Below are 14,540 nucleotides of genomic sequence, written 5' to 3'. Positions count from 1 at the left end.
TTTAATGCAGACATTTGTTATTCATGAGTCGACAAGCTAATACAATCTAGAAAAATTGGCTCAGTGATGGGAAGATAAAAGAGAAGAATTCATTCCATTACTCTGCTCTCTTCCCTTTGCCTATGAGAGTTATCTGAGTATTGTATGATTTAAACTATCTCATCAAAAATTGAATTTTACATAAATTCCCTGTTTTTTTCATTATAGTTCAGTACCATCCTTTTACTCTTTGGGATCCCAGAGCACTATAGGCAGCAAGAACAATATCATGTGACTTGCAGAAATCCAACAGTTTCCTCTGATAAAGATAAGGGTGACATTCCACCTATAGAAAACCAATAGAGAAGAGTGTCAGATATTATGGAAACATAATACTAATATGACAGAGGGAGACAAAAAGTTTTAAAAAATGACAAAGGAAAAACTATAACATTAAATGTAAACTGGAAATATTAACATCAACAGAGAAACAAAGAAAAGTGTTAATTTATGATGGACATAGATGGGAGAACCAGTCCAAGACTGACTAATCAAAAGATGGAAAGTACATTTGAGTAGACATTCATGAATAAATATTTCATAGACTGTTAGCATCACCATGAGCTTTTAACTTCACCCTCTAACCTGGATGATTTTCATAATGTCCAGTACAATTTTCTGAACTGTGTTCCCTGCTAATGACTTATAAACGCTGTGACACCAAGATTTAGGATTCAGCCATCAGAACCCCACACAAACCCTTAATACCCATCACAACTGATTTAACTCTTTATTAATTTACCTCTGATTCCATGTTTTCATGGTTTTCCTTCCTGTACAAAGCTTGCTCCAGGACACTTTCAACCTCCGAACTGGTCATGCTATCATCTCAGGGAAATGCTTCCTCCCTCTACTTCTGGATTCTATTCACAATTTACCAGGAAGCCCTCTGCACTTTTTCCATCCAAATTTATCAGACAGAGATACCATTATGGTTTCTATTCACACCATCCAGACAGGGGCTCTACTCTCTAGAAACTTCTGTCCACAAATGTAGGATGAACAGGAGAGGAGGACAGACAGACATCTGCCTCCTGGGCAAGAAGGAGGTTCTGAAGAGCAGGAGGGAGATGAGCCGAGCTGCTCATCCTTACACTTCTCCAGTGCCTGGGAGGGAGGGGTGGTGAACAGTCACTTAGAATGGGCAATAGAACAAGAATAAAAGCTGAAAAAAAAATCTGTAAAAAGTGTCATCCATCAAGAATTAACATTGATTATCAAGAAGAAAACAGGGGAAGACATTATACAAAAAGAATTATCATCTCCTCTTTGAACCCTGGAGAAGACATATCACATGGAAGGAAAGAGATGCTTGTCTGCACTGTCCAATACATCTCCTCCTCCTTTCCTCTCTGGAACATTTCAGCAATGGTTTCCTCCCGACAACCCAGCATCACAGCCCTTAGACTTTATGGACTGCTTGGTCTGATGGTCCACAGCCCATTCTCACAGGTGGGAGAAATGAAAGAGGTTCCCACAGTCCTGGCTCCTCCTCTGGTCTCTCTCTTCCCCACACCCACCTCCCATGTGTGATAGAAATCCTCTGAGTCAAATACTAGTTTTCCATTTTCATCTGTTAGCAAAATGTCCTCCCCTGGCTGGAATGGAAGCAGTCATTTTATAGATGTCACAAAATAATTTCTCCATAGTTAGCCAGGCTCCCAGGAATTAAACCTCCATGAGGTATCTTTACAACTTTCTAGATACTAATATTTGCAAAGTGATTTTATCTATGTAAGCAATGTCTTCAGGAGAGAGGGTTACTCTACTCTTTTATACTAAATATATGTTGTAATAAGTACAAATTTTCTACTTCCTAAAACAGACTTCCAGTGATGTCTGTGAATCTTGTCTCTTCTTGTACTTGCCTCTTTAGAAGTGCTTCTGTGAGCTGGGAATGACAGTAAGTTACATGGTTTTATTTCTAGAATAAAAATTGAAATCTTGACCTGAGCTAGATAATCAGACTTCCTTTTATCTCTGAGCATCAGGGGCCCTAGGAAAGGCATATGAACCAGCAAGTCTCTCCTTAGGTTGATATGGAATGTGGAAGATCCAGCCATGCTCTCAAATATTCATGACCATGAGCCTTGAGCTGCCCCAAGGCAGCTAATGGAAAATGTTCAGTAAAAATAAAGCAAACCATGAGTAGTACCCTGATAAGGGATAGAAAAAAGGAGACATTTCTGAAGAGTACTGCAACCCTCTGTCTGTGGCTGGAACTTGCCAGCTACGTAGTCCATGAAGCTGTTTTGTGTCAGATGGCTTGAGTTCTGTGACATGAAATCAGTTGTTCTAAGTAAACCTTTCTTAAAGGCTAAGTGCAGACTACAGACCTCATCTGAAGACGGGAAAGAGTGTAGGTAAGGTCTCCCAAGTCCCTATAAAGGTATGAGGCTTAGACCCACACAGAGGGAGCACCACCAAATCTGCTCACCTAGAAAGGGTGAAAGGCAAGATAAACTCATCATGTTCAATGTAAGGGAGTGTCATGCTCACCACGGCTGCATCAAACTCTTGGTTTATGAAATTCCCAGAGACTCAGGAATCATAACCGGGACTGGGTGCAGAACTGGCTTATTTCTATTTCCGAAAGTTTTCAAGCAGAGACTCTCAGATTATTTAACCCCTTTTCTTGGGAGGCATGTAAGGAATTCAAAGAATCTCAGTAAAAAGATGATCATAAATGATTACTGGGGGGATTCTACTCTAGTGTAATCATTCCTTCAACCTACTAGACAAATCTTACTTCAACCATCCAGGCAGGTTGATGAACATTTTAACACAAGATATAGCATTGATGTGATCACACAAATTTCCAATATTCAGAGCCAGTGGATAATGCATAATATAGTGCATAATGCATCAACATAGTCCAGTTGAAGATTTTTCAGTGACTTTTCCAACGCTGGTCAGACCAACTCCGGTCAAAAGGATGTGCACCAAAGCTGCAGATGTTAAGAAATAAAATTTGTATTAATAAAACTGTAGTTAATTTGGGGGGGGGGTGTGTACCATGTGGCTTGTGAGATATTACTTCCCCTACCAAGGATGGAATCCCAGCTCATGGCAGTAGTGCACCACGTCTTAAGTGCTGAACCACCAGGAAATGCTAATACTTTAGGAATATACCAATAAGCATAGCTCACCAAACAACTCTTCACTGAACAAATGATCCTGTTATATAATTTTCACCTGGGCACAATCACTTGCACACATGTGCACACACACAACACACACAGTACCTTCAAAGTGCGGAATATGTCTTCTCTCTTCACAGTGCCATCTGCAACCTTACTTTAAATGGCCTGGCCTGTCTGCTCTTCACTTTGGTACACATGAGCACAGTCAATATGGTGGAACCCAACCTCTACAGCAAATGCTGTGAATTCCAGAGCTTCCCTCTTGGCAACCTACATAAGCAACAAAGATAGAAGCTGAATATCACATAAGAAATTGCTAGACACAAGCTTTCACATTCCCAATATACACATTTCTTTGTGCCTTTGGTTAGTTCTGTATGTGTAGTGATGAATGCTTGATGATTTCCCTGAACATTCCTGGTCAGTGGTTAAGTGGACACCCAGGAACCCTTCAACCTGAGGCAATCAGTGGTTGATTGATAGCATCAGAGACCTCAAGACCACCTGCAGCTTCATTGATTTGCTGGAAGAACCCAAAGAATTCAGCATAAAGTTGTAGTCATGGATATTATTTATATAGTGAGATGTTTGAAGATAAATCAACAAAGGTATAAGGTGCCTGGTAAAAGCATCAAGAAACAAAGTAAAAGCTTCTAAGATCTCTGTCTACCAGTGAGGCCACAAAGAATACACCACATAAAAACTGTATGCAATCAAGGTGTACAAAGTAATGTTGTTTCTGTTCAGTCGCTCAGTCCTGTTCAACTCTGTCTGACCCCAAGGACTGCAGCACTCCAGGTTTCCCTGTCTTTCATTATCTCCTGCAGTTTGCTCAAACTCATGTCCATTGTGTCAATAATGCCATCCAACCATCTCATCCTCTATCGTCTCCTTCTCCTCCTGCCCTCAATCTTTCCCAGGATCAGGGTCTTTTCCAATGGGTTGGCTCTTTGCATCATGTGACCAAAGTTGGAGCTTCAACTTCAGCATCAGTCCTTCCAAGGAATACTCAGGGTTGATTTCCTTTAGGATTGACAGGTTTTGTCTGTCTCCTTGCTGTCCAAGGTAACTCTCAATACCACAGTTCAAAAGCATCAATTCTTTGCACTCAGACTTCTTTATGGTCCAACTCTCACATCTATTCATAACTACTGGAAAACCATAGCTTTGACTATATGGCCCTTTGTCAGCAAAGTAATGTCTCTGCTTTTTAATACACTGTCTAGGCTTCCCATAGCTTTTCTTCCAAGGAGCAAGCGTTTTTTAAATTCCTGGCTATAGTCACCATCCACAATGATTTTGGAGTCCAAGAAAATAAAGTGTGCCACTGTTTTCATTTTCCCCTCATGTATTTGCCATGATATGATGGGACTGGATGCCATCATCTTAGTATTTTTAATGCTGAGTTTTAAGCCAGCTTCTTCACTCCCTGTTTTACCTTCATCAAGAGGCTTTCTAGTTCCTCTTCCCTTTCTGTCATTAGGGTATTGTCATCTCCATTCTTGCCTGGAGAATCCCATGGACAGAGCAGCCTGGCAGGCTACAGTCCATGGGATCGCAAAAGTCAGGAAAGACTGAGTGACTAAACCACCACCATCACCAAGGAATGAGCCAGTGAGCTTCAGTAACATCCTGGCCCCTTCATTCCCCTCACCCCACTTTGCTCTACAAAGTATACAAGTCCTGTCTTCTATCTGCAAAATGTCTCTGAATATGTTTTTTCTTTTTATGAATTAGAATAGTGAGACTCAAAGTTTAAGGACCAATCCCTTGCCACATCTACCCTAAAGACAAGATAGACAGCAAACTTTCTCACTTCCAGACTAGAGACTTACCAGCCCATCTTATGCCCGAGCACTGCAAACCGTACTTTAATAAAAATTAAAAAAAAAAAAAACATTGAAAGTGAAATTCACTCAATCATGTCCAACTCTTTGTGACTCCATGGACTTTAGCCCATCAGGCTCCTCTGTCCATGGGATTCTCCAAGCAAGAACATTGGGATGGGTTGCCATTTTCATCTCCAGGGGATCTTCCTGACCCAAGGATCAAACCCATATCTCCAGCATTGCAGGCAGATTCTTTACCATTTGAACTATCCAGGGAAGCCCAAGAAAACATTACAAAACCTAGCCTGTAAGATAGTACCTTTCCCCTTCAAATGAGATTATATTTTCCCCAAGAAAAAGTTTCCAAGCAGAAACAGCAATATGAGGCAAAACACACTTGGAGTGTTTCTTGCCTGCCATCTAGCAGGCACTCCACAGTAGAAAAACAATTCATTCCCATTATTTTTCATTCATCTCATCTATAGGACCTCCCACCTCAAATACTTCTCTGTGTCATGGCTTTTTGGAAGGAGGAAAGAGTTCTGGAAATAATTAGATATACATATAAACCTCACCGTTGCAATCACCTTCAAAGCAAAGCAGCTGACAATTTTCTTGACAGCTCAGTCTCCTCTTCTGCCAAGCTGGGAAAGAGACGGAAACTGGAGGGGAACCCAGAGTAATCTGCAGGTGAGTACAACCTCAGACCCTGATGCAGAGTGGAGACTGGATGCTATCTCCCATCTCACAGAGCATGGTTCTAGCCTGATTGTGGAACCACATGACCCTCCCAGAGTCATCCAGGAACTCGGGGCTTGACAACCCAAGTCCCTTCTATTCATGTTACATTCACTTACTATTTATATCTCAACCCACAACCACTACTGTTACCTCTGGAGGTGCATAGGTTCCAAATCCCAGGACAGGAATGAAGTGGCCATCATTAAGCTTCACCTTCTGGCCTTTGGGATCCATTGCCTGTTTCTCCTCTGAGTAAGCAGACTGATATTTCCTTCTTCCTTCACAGGTTATAAATAACAGGAAGTTCACACCCAGCTGCACTGTCCAACATTAGCATATATCTTGTAGGAGAAGTATGATTAAACTAGTGTCCATAGAATAAGGAGAGGCTTGAAGACAGTCAACTTGTTTGATTTTTTTTATCAGCATAAAAAAGTATTTATACTGAAGTATTATATACTGATGAAATTGGGTGGGCAATTATTGACCATTAGTTAGACTAGAAAGTTCCAACAACAATCTTTTTTGTTTTCCTCTTATGACCATAATGTCAATCAAACATTGATTGAAAAAGCTATCTTACAGTACAAACACACACACATACATAAATCACACAGTCTGAAAGTGTTTAATAGCATTTTTTAAAATGTTACCCTTTAATAAAGAATCAAAACTTCAAATGAAAATAAATTTGTCTCTTTATATTTCCCACCAGGAGAATTATTATGCTTTACAGACCTGACTGGTGAAATCCTGAACAGTATACAGAAACCAGACATTTTGGCAAAATACTTATTGGAGATTAATTATTAATAGCCTTAGGATACCATATGCACTGTGCAAAGAGACTCTGAGTGTTTATACATTGTACTTAGTTATATAACTTTAACAGTACTCGTAGATTAGCACTGAAACATGCATAGTACCATACGTGTAATAGATGACCAGTCCAAGTTCGATGTATGAAATGGGGCACTCAAAGCTGGTCCACTGGGACAACCCAGAGGGATGGGGTGGGGAAGGAGGTGGAATGGCAGTTCGGGACAAGGGGACACATACAACCATGGTTGATTCATGTCAATGTATGACAAAAGCCACCACAATACTGTAAAGTGATTAACCTCCAATTAAAATAAGTAAATTAATTTTTTTAAAAAAAGAGTATTCTCATAATGTAACTGATACATATTTTACATAATTTATTGTTCCACATTATTCATAAAAGAAAAAACTATAAACAAATTAAAATATTACAAATTTGGAAAGAAAACAGAATTGTGATGCACTGATACACAAAAATGTAGTGAAGATAAATAAAATTTAACATGTACAGTGATGTCAGCAAACTGGTGAGATGGGAGGACTGAATTCTCCCAAGGAAAAACAAGAGAAGAAAGAGAAATTAGTTTTGAAACCTGATAGGAGTTCTGGAAAACAGTCAAACAAAGATTGGCAGCAACAAATGAATAGGCTGTTAGGAAAAATCCAGAACAGAGTAGAAGGAAATTTCATCATGTGTTACTCACCTGTACCCTCCTCCTGCCTGGAGCAGTGCAATCTTGATCAGCTCCCAGTTGCCTCCCTCAAACCAGAGTGATCAGAGGAAACCTTATTGCGAGGTTCCAACCAACTTGGGAGCTTCCTGGAGACTGGTATCGGTTCCACTCCTGGAATGTCTATTGCAGCTGCAGGGGAACAAATGTGCCAGTGTGGAGGAGGGGGGTGCACACTTACAAGGAGTGGAACCAATTTGGACCCAACTCTCAGAGTTCTGCTCCAGCATCTTGGGACTCACCTGGCCCAGTAGGGTGGGGACAGCCACTGAGCACAGGAGAAGCCTTTGCTCACACTGGGCTCTGACTCTAGCCTGCCCCTCCCCTTCCCAACAACATGACAGTTGCCAGCACACCCTGGGAAGGGGTGGCCCTGCCCTCCTCAGCGCCAGCTCTGCCCCAAAGCCTCTGGGCACACAGACTGCACATGGATAGGTCCACACGAGGATACCCCTGCAAACCAGGACAGGTAACTTTTATTACCAAATTTCATAGAGAAGGAGGAAGCTAAGCAAAATGAGAGAGGAATTTGTATCAGATGAAACAATAAGGAAAAAAAAACCTGAAAAGATCAGATATTGAGACAAAGATTAATAATTTATCAAAATCATTTACCAGAATACAGAATCATAAGAAGAATGCTACATTAACTAGGGAATAGAACATACTAGCATTCACAGTGTAGGGGTTCCAGAAGCAGAAGAGATGTGCAAGGGGTCTGAAAATGTAGGTGTGATGAAATTATGGCTAAAAATTTCCTTTAACCTGGGACTTTCCTGGTGACCCAGTGGTGAGGACTCGGTGCCTCCCACTGCAGGGGTTACAATTCTGAACCTGGTCTGGGAACAATCGTGTAAAGGTGATTAAAATCTTGAGATGCAAGATATTCTCGGTTTCCCTGGTAACCCTAATATAATGACAAAGTCCTTACATGTGTGACATGGAAGGGTTGTTATCGAAGAGAATGTGGGAAGACAGGAGCATTAGATAAAAGATTCTAAGATGCTATAGTCTATCTCTGAAGATCTCGGTAGAGTCTACAAGATGAAGATGGAAGAGTTCTCTTGTTCAGTTTCTCAGTTGTGTCCAACTCTTTGCCACTCCATGGACTGCAACACAGCAGGTTTCTCTGTCCTTCACTATCTCCCAGAGTTTGCTCAGATTCATGTCCATGAGTCAGTGATGCCATCCAACCATCTCATCCTCTGTACTCCCCTTCTCCTCTTGCCCTAGTCTTCCCCAGCATCAGGGTCTTTTCCAGTGGGTTGGCACTTAGCATCAGGTAGCTAAATATTGAGCTTCAGCTTCAGCATCAATCCTTCCAATGAATATTCAGGGTTGATTTCCTTCAGGATTGACCAGTTCAATCTCCTGGCTGTCCAGAGTCTTCTCTAGAACCAAGTTTGAAAGCAACAGTTCTTTAGGGCCCAGCCTTCTTTACAGTCCAACTCTCACATTCATACATGACTACTGGAAATGCCATAGCTTTGACTCTATGGAACTTTGTCAACAAAGTAATGGCTCTGTTCTTAAACAGGTTATCTAGATTTGTCATAGTTTTTCTTCCAAGGAGCAAGCATCTTAATTTAATGGCTACAGTCACCATCTGCAGTGATTTTGGAGGCCAAGAAAATAAACTTTGTCACTGTTTCCAAGTTTTCCCCATCTATTTGCTGTGAAGGGATGGAAACAGATGTCATGATTGTAATTTTTCAAATATTGAGATATAAGCCAGTTATTTCTCTCTCCTCTTTCACCTCCATCAAGAGACTCCTTAGTTCCTCTTTGCTTTCTGCCATTAAGGTGATGTCATCTGCATATCTGATGTTACTGATATTTCTTCTAGCAATCTTCAGCCCACCTTGTGATTCATCCAGCCTGATGTTCCATATGATGTACTCTGCATATAAATTAAGTAAGCAGGGTGACAATATACAGCTTTGATGGACTCCATTCCCAATTTGAAACTAGTCCATTGTTTCGTGTTCAGTTCTAACTGTTGCTTCTTGGCCTGCATACAGGTTTCTCAGGAGCCAGGTAAAGTGGTCTGGGATTTCCATCTCTTTAAGAATTTTCCACAGTTTGTTGTGATCCACAGAGTCAAAGGCTTTAGTGTAGTCAATGAAACAGAAGTAGACTTTTTTTGGAATTCTCTTGCTTTTTCTATGATTCAATGGATGTTGGCAATTTGATCTCTGGTTACTCTGCCTTTTCTAAATCCAGCTTGTACATCTGGAAGTTCTTGGTTCACATACCACTGAAACCTAGCATCAAGGATTTTCAGCATTACCTTGCTACTATGTGAAATGAGTGCAATTGAGCAGCAGTTTGAACATTCTTTGGCATTGCCCTTCTTTGGGATTGGAATGAAAACTGACCTCTTCCAGTCCTGGAGCCACTGCTGAGTTTTCCATATTTGCTGGGCTATTGAGTGCAGCACTTTCACAGCATCATCTTTTAGGATTTGGAATAGCTCAGCTGGAATTCCATCACCTGCACTAGTTTTGTTCATGCAAAGCCCTCTTGACTTCACATTCCATGACGTCTGGCCCTATGTGAGTGATCACACCATAATGGTTATCCCGGTCACTAAGGCCTTTTTTTGTATAGTTCTTCTTTGTACTCTTGCCACTTTTTCCTAATCTTTTCTGCTTATCTTAGGTCATACTTTTTTTTGCCCTTTATTGTCCTCATCTCTGCATGAAATATTTCTTTGGTATCTCTAATTTTCTTGAAGTGATCTCTAGTGTTTCTCATTATATTGTTTTCCTCTGTTTCTTTGTACGATCACTTAAGAAGACTTCCTTACCTCTCTCAGCTATTCCTTGGAACTCTGCATTCAGACGGGTAAATCTTTCCCTTTCTCCTTTGCCTTTTCCTTTTCTTCTTTTCTCAGCTATTTGTAAGGTCTCTTCAGATGACCATTTTGCCTTGTTGCATTTCTTTTCTTGGGATGGTCTTGATTACCCCCTCCTATATAATGTTACAAACCTCCACCCATAATTCTTCTCTATGGCACTCTATGGCACTCTATCTATCAGATCTAATCCCTTGAATCTTTTCGTCACTTCCACTGTATAATCATAAAGGATTTCATGTAGGTCATTCCAAAATGACCTAGTGGTTTTCCCTTCTACTGAAGGGATCACAGTCCCACTGTTACCAAAACAGTGTGTGGGGGTATGGCTGCTCGTTGCTTCAAATCCAATAATCAGGCCAGGTTGGTGGAAAGGAAAGTTTGTTTGATTTCAGATTCCAGCAACTGAGCTGTTTGTGTGGCAAACATCTGTCCAAAAGCCAACCCCCCTCCACTGGAAACCAGTGGGGCAAGAGCCCTTACAGACAGAAATGATAGTGGTGCTGTATGCAGAAACAGCACAATCAGCTCTGGCAGTCATCTTCAAATTGGTCATCAGTGGTCTGACCCATGTCATCTTGATTGTTTTATGTACATTAGTCTTCAGTTACAGGACCCATTTGTTTGCATTTCTTGAGGCCATTACTCAGAAGTGCGGCAGCTTATGTCATGAATATATTCTCGTCATCATGTAGTTAACTTCTCACCTGGTGTTTTAGTATCTATAAGGCAGCTCACAGGATATGGCTCAGAATATTATCTATAGCCCTTGAGAAAGAGTGGAAGGTCCTTGATTATGCTTAATGACCACATTGTTATTATTTAGTCTCTTTTGACCCTTTTCCTTTGTGTCTATATACAGTTCTCGATTCTCTGATTAAACTTATTCTTTGAAGTTTTCCACAAAGAGCAGGAAAGGACATGGTACAGGGGCAAGGAACAAAGGATTCTGCTTCATTTCACCACCTATCAGCAGAAAATTGGGTTAAAGATTTACTAAGCATTGCCCTGCCCACCAGAGAAATACTTTCCCCATAGTCAGTCCCTCCCATCAGGAAACTTGCACAAGCCTCTTACCCGTATCCATCAGAGGGCACACAGAAGAAGCAAGAATTTCAATCCTATAGCCTCCAGAATGAAAACTACAATCACAGAAAACTAAACAATGTGATCACATGGATCACAACCTTGTATAACTCATGAAACTATCAGTCATGCCATGCAGGGCCACCCAAGATGGACAAGTCATGATGGAGAGATCTCATGATGGAGGAGGAATGGCGAGCCACTTCAACATTCCTGCCTTGAGAACCCCATGAACAGTATGAAAAGGCAAAAGTATATCATACTGAAGGATGAGACCTCCGGGTTGGTAGGTGTCCAATGTGCTACTAGAAAAGAGTAGAGAAATAGCTCTAAAAGGAATGAAGAGTCAGAGCCAAAGCAGAAACAACACCCAATTGTGGATGTGTCTAGTGGTAGAAGTAAAATCTGATGCTGTAAAGAGTAATATTGCATAAGAACCTGGAATGTTAGATCTCTGAATCCAGGTAAATCGGATGTGGTCAAACAAGAGATGGCAGGAGTAAACATGGACATTTTAGAAATGAGTGAACTAAAATGAATGGGAAATAGGTGAAATTAATTCAACTGACCATTATATCTCCTACTGTGGGCAAGAATCCTTTAGAAAGAAGGGAGTAGCCCTCATAGTCAACAAAAGAGTCCAAAATGCAGTATACTTGGGTGCAGTCTCAAAGATGACAGAATGATCTTGGTTCATTTTCAAGGCAAACTATTCAACACGACAGAAATCCAAGTCTATGCCCCAACCACAAAAGCCAGAGAAGCTGAAGTTGATGTGTTCTTAGAAGACCTAAGAGACCTTCTAAATTTAACACCAAAAAAAGATGTCCTTTTCCTTTTAGGGGACTGGAATCCAAAAGTAGAAAGTCAAGAGATACCTGGACTAACAGGCAAGTTTGGCCTTGGAATACAAATGAAGCAGGGCCAAAGCTAACAGAATTTTGTCAAGAGAATGCTCTGGTCTTAGCAAACACCCTCTTCCAACAACATAGGACCTGTTCTCTAGGAGCTGTATAAGGCAAGGAAATGGATTTTCCCCTACAACCTCCAGATAAGAATGTTGGCCTGCTGGCACTGTGACTTTAGCCCATTGAATTGCATTTTGAATTTCTGACTTCAGGATATGTAAACTAATACATTGCTGTTGTTTCAAAGCACAAATTTTTGGTCATTTGTTATACCAGCAGTCTAAAACATGTGGTTCAAATCAGCCCCACCTCCATCTGCTGTATCATAGGTTTTCCTCTCTCTGCTGGACTGTTCCTCTGACCTCAGAGGCAGGTGGTCATCTCCCCTAACAGGAAACCTTGTCTTAAATTCCACTTTCTCCTCAGCACCTGCCCAATTCCATGGTCCTCATTACAGCAACATCTTTAAAAACCATGTGTACTCTGTTTCTCACTGGTCTCTTCACACCATTTCTTGAACTTACTCTACTCAGGGTTTGCCTTCACCACTATCAAAGCACCGCTTGACCTTGCCAAGGTTAACTGCCCAATCCAATGGTCCATTTCAGTCTTCTCTTACTTGTCCACTTGGAAGCACTGGACTCTTTTCGCCTCCAATCATACCCTTCACTTGCTAAGAACAGTCCCTCCCACCTCACTAGCCTCTCCTTCTCTGCCTCTTTTGCTGATTCCTCTACTTTTTCTTTTTTTTAAGGAAAAACCAACTCCTCAATGCTGAGTTGTCATGAAGCTTAACATCCATGTCTATACTCACTCACTGTATGACATATTATCTCCAGTTTTCCAGTTTCTTGGCTTTAAGTGGCAACTAAATTTGAGAAACCACAAATATAAATATTTTAGCTAACCTTTTTCTCTGATAGATTTCTATGTCCAACTGTATGCATGCATCTTCACTTGGGTACCTAAAGGCATCTCAAAGATGCATGTCTATAATTGAACTCTTAATCTTCCCACAAAAATGTGCTCTCCCCACATTGTCTCCATCTGAGAAAATGGCATCTCATTTTCCCATCCCCTAAGAACAAATGTTGGGGGTCAGCTTTGATTCCCCTTTTCCTTTCACTTTATGCCCAATACGTTAGACAGTCTAGTTGATGCAGCCCTTAAAATATATCCCTACTCTAACAACTTTGACCACACTTACTATTCCTTCTGTGGTCCACGCAAGCATCATCTCTCACCTAGATTCCTGTAGAGTCCTAATAGAGGGCTCTTTTTTTCTCTTTCTTCTCAATATAGCAACCAGGGTAACTTTTTTAAAAAACCATCTCTGTTCATGTAACTTCTCTGTTCAGATCCCAAAATATCGTTCCCCATTTCTCTCAGAGTAAAATCCTTTCAAAAACCTACATGATACAGACCCAAGGTCCCAGTGGCTCTCTGGGGCTTCTCTTCAGCTCCTGTCTCCCCACCTCACTAAGTAAGCTCCACCCATATCAGCCGACTTGCTGGACCTTAAATGTTACATAAACACTCATTCTTCCTGAACTTAGTGTTTTCTGTTCCAGAGTAATGAAGCAAGCCACTGTGTCTATGTTGCAAGGCTGTTTCTTGTACAAGTGAAAAGTTGTGTGGGATGAAGAGTAGTTGGTGTCTCTGCCTAACAGATGTACAGAAGTGGGAGAGATTGTGCAGAATTATCTCCAACAGGCACTTACCCATTTCTAACAGCTTAATTCTCCTGATGTCATTCACAGTCTTGGTCCACTAGACTATAACTCAAGAATTTCTCATTTTAAATAATATCAATATTTATTGATAAAACCATGTGTTTCTAAAAGAATATTCAGTAAAGTTTTGCTGAATTAATGAATGAATTGCAACCAATGAATCAATATACAAAAACTCATCAAAACACTAAGCATGGACAAACAAAAAGTTAAATAAATGAATAAGATGTGCTGCTTTACAGTAAGCAAAATATAATACTGGATTTTTTAAGTCATACTTTTATTTTATCAAGATATTTATGCTAAGTGAAAAACAAGTAGACAAGTTGTAGATTAAAGGTCTTTTCTCTTTGTAAATGAAAATACACACATATTTCTATAGGAAAATGATAAGGTTAAGGCACCAAATTTAAGTATTATTAAATGGGTTAATCACAGCTTATCTTTATACTCTATCACTTCCATTCTGTTTTCCAAATTTTCTGCAATTTGTATTTTTTAATTTTGAAAAAAATAGTATTCTTACTTTGAAGTCTTTGTTTCATAAACTTTTTATTTTTTTAAGGAAAGACAAGCTCTGAAACATTCAAATACTTCATTTAAGCACCTTCACCAAGTACAAAAATCCTCTTCATAGTCCTAGAAGCAAGT

At 40.4% G+C, this 14,540-nt stretch overlaps 1 pseudogene; it reads right to left on the bottom strand.

The window, feature by feature from the left end:
• LOC102189938 lies at positions 392-6,022 on the bottom strand (annotated as a pseudogene).

Source organism: Capra hircus, chromosome 13, assembly GCF_001704415.2.
Source record: "Capra hircus breed San Clemente chromosome 13, ASM170441v1, whole genome shotgun sequence".
Lineage (NCBI taxonomy): Eukaryota > Metazoa > Chordata > Mammalia > Artiodactyla > Bovidae > Capra > Capra hircus.
This window is presented reverse-complemented; position numbering and strand designations above follow the sequence as displayed.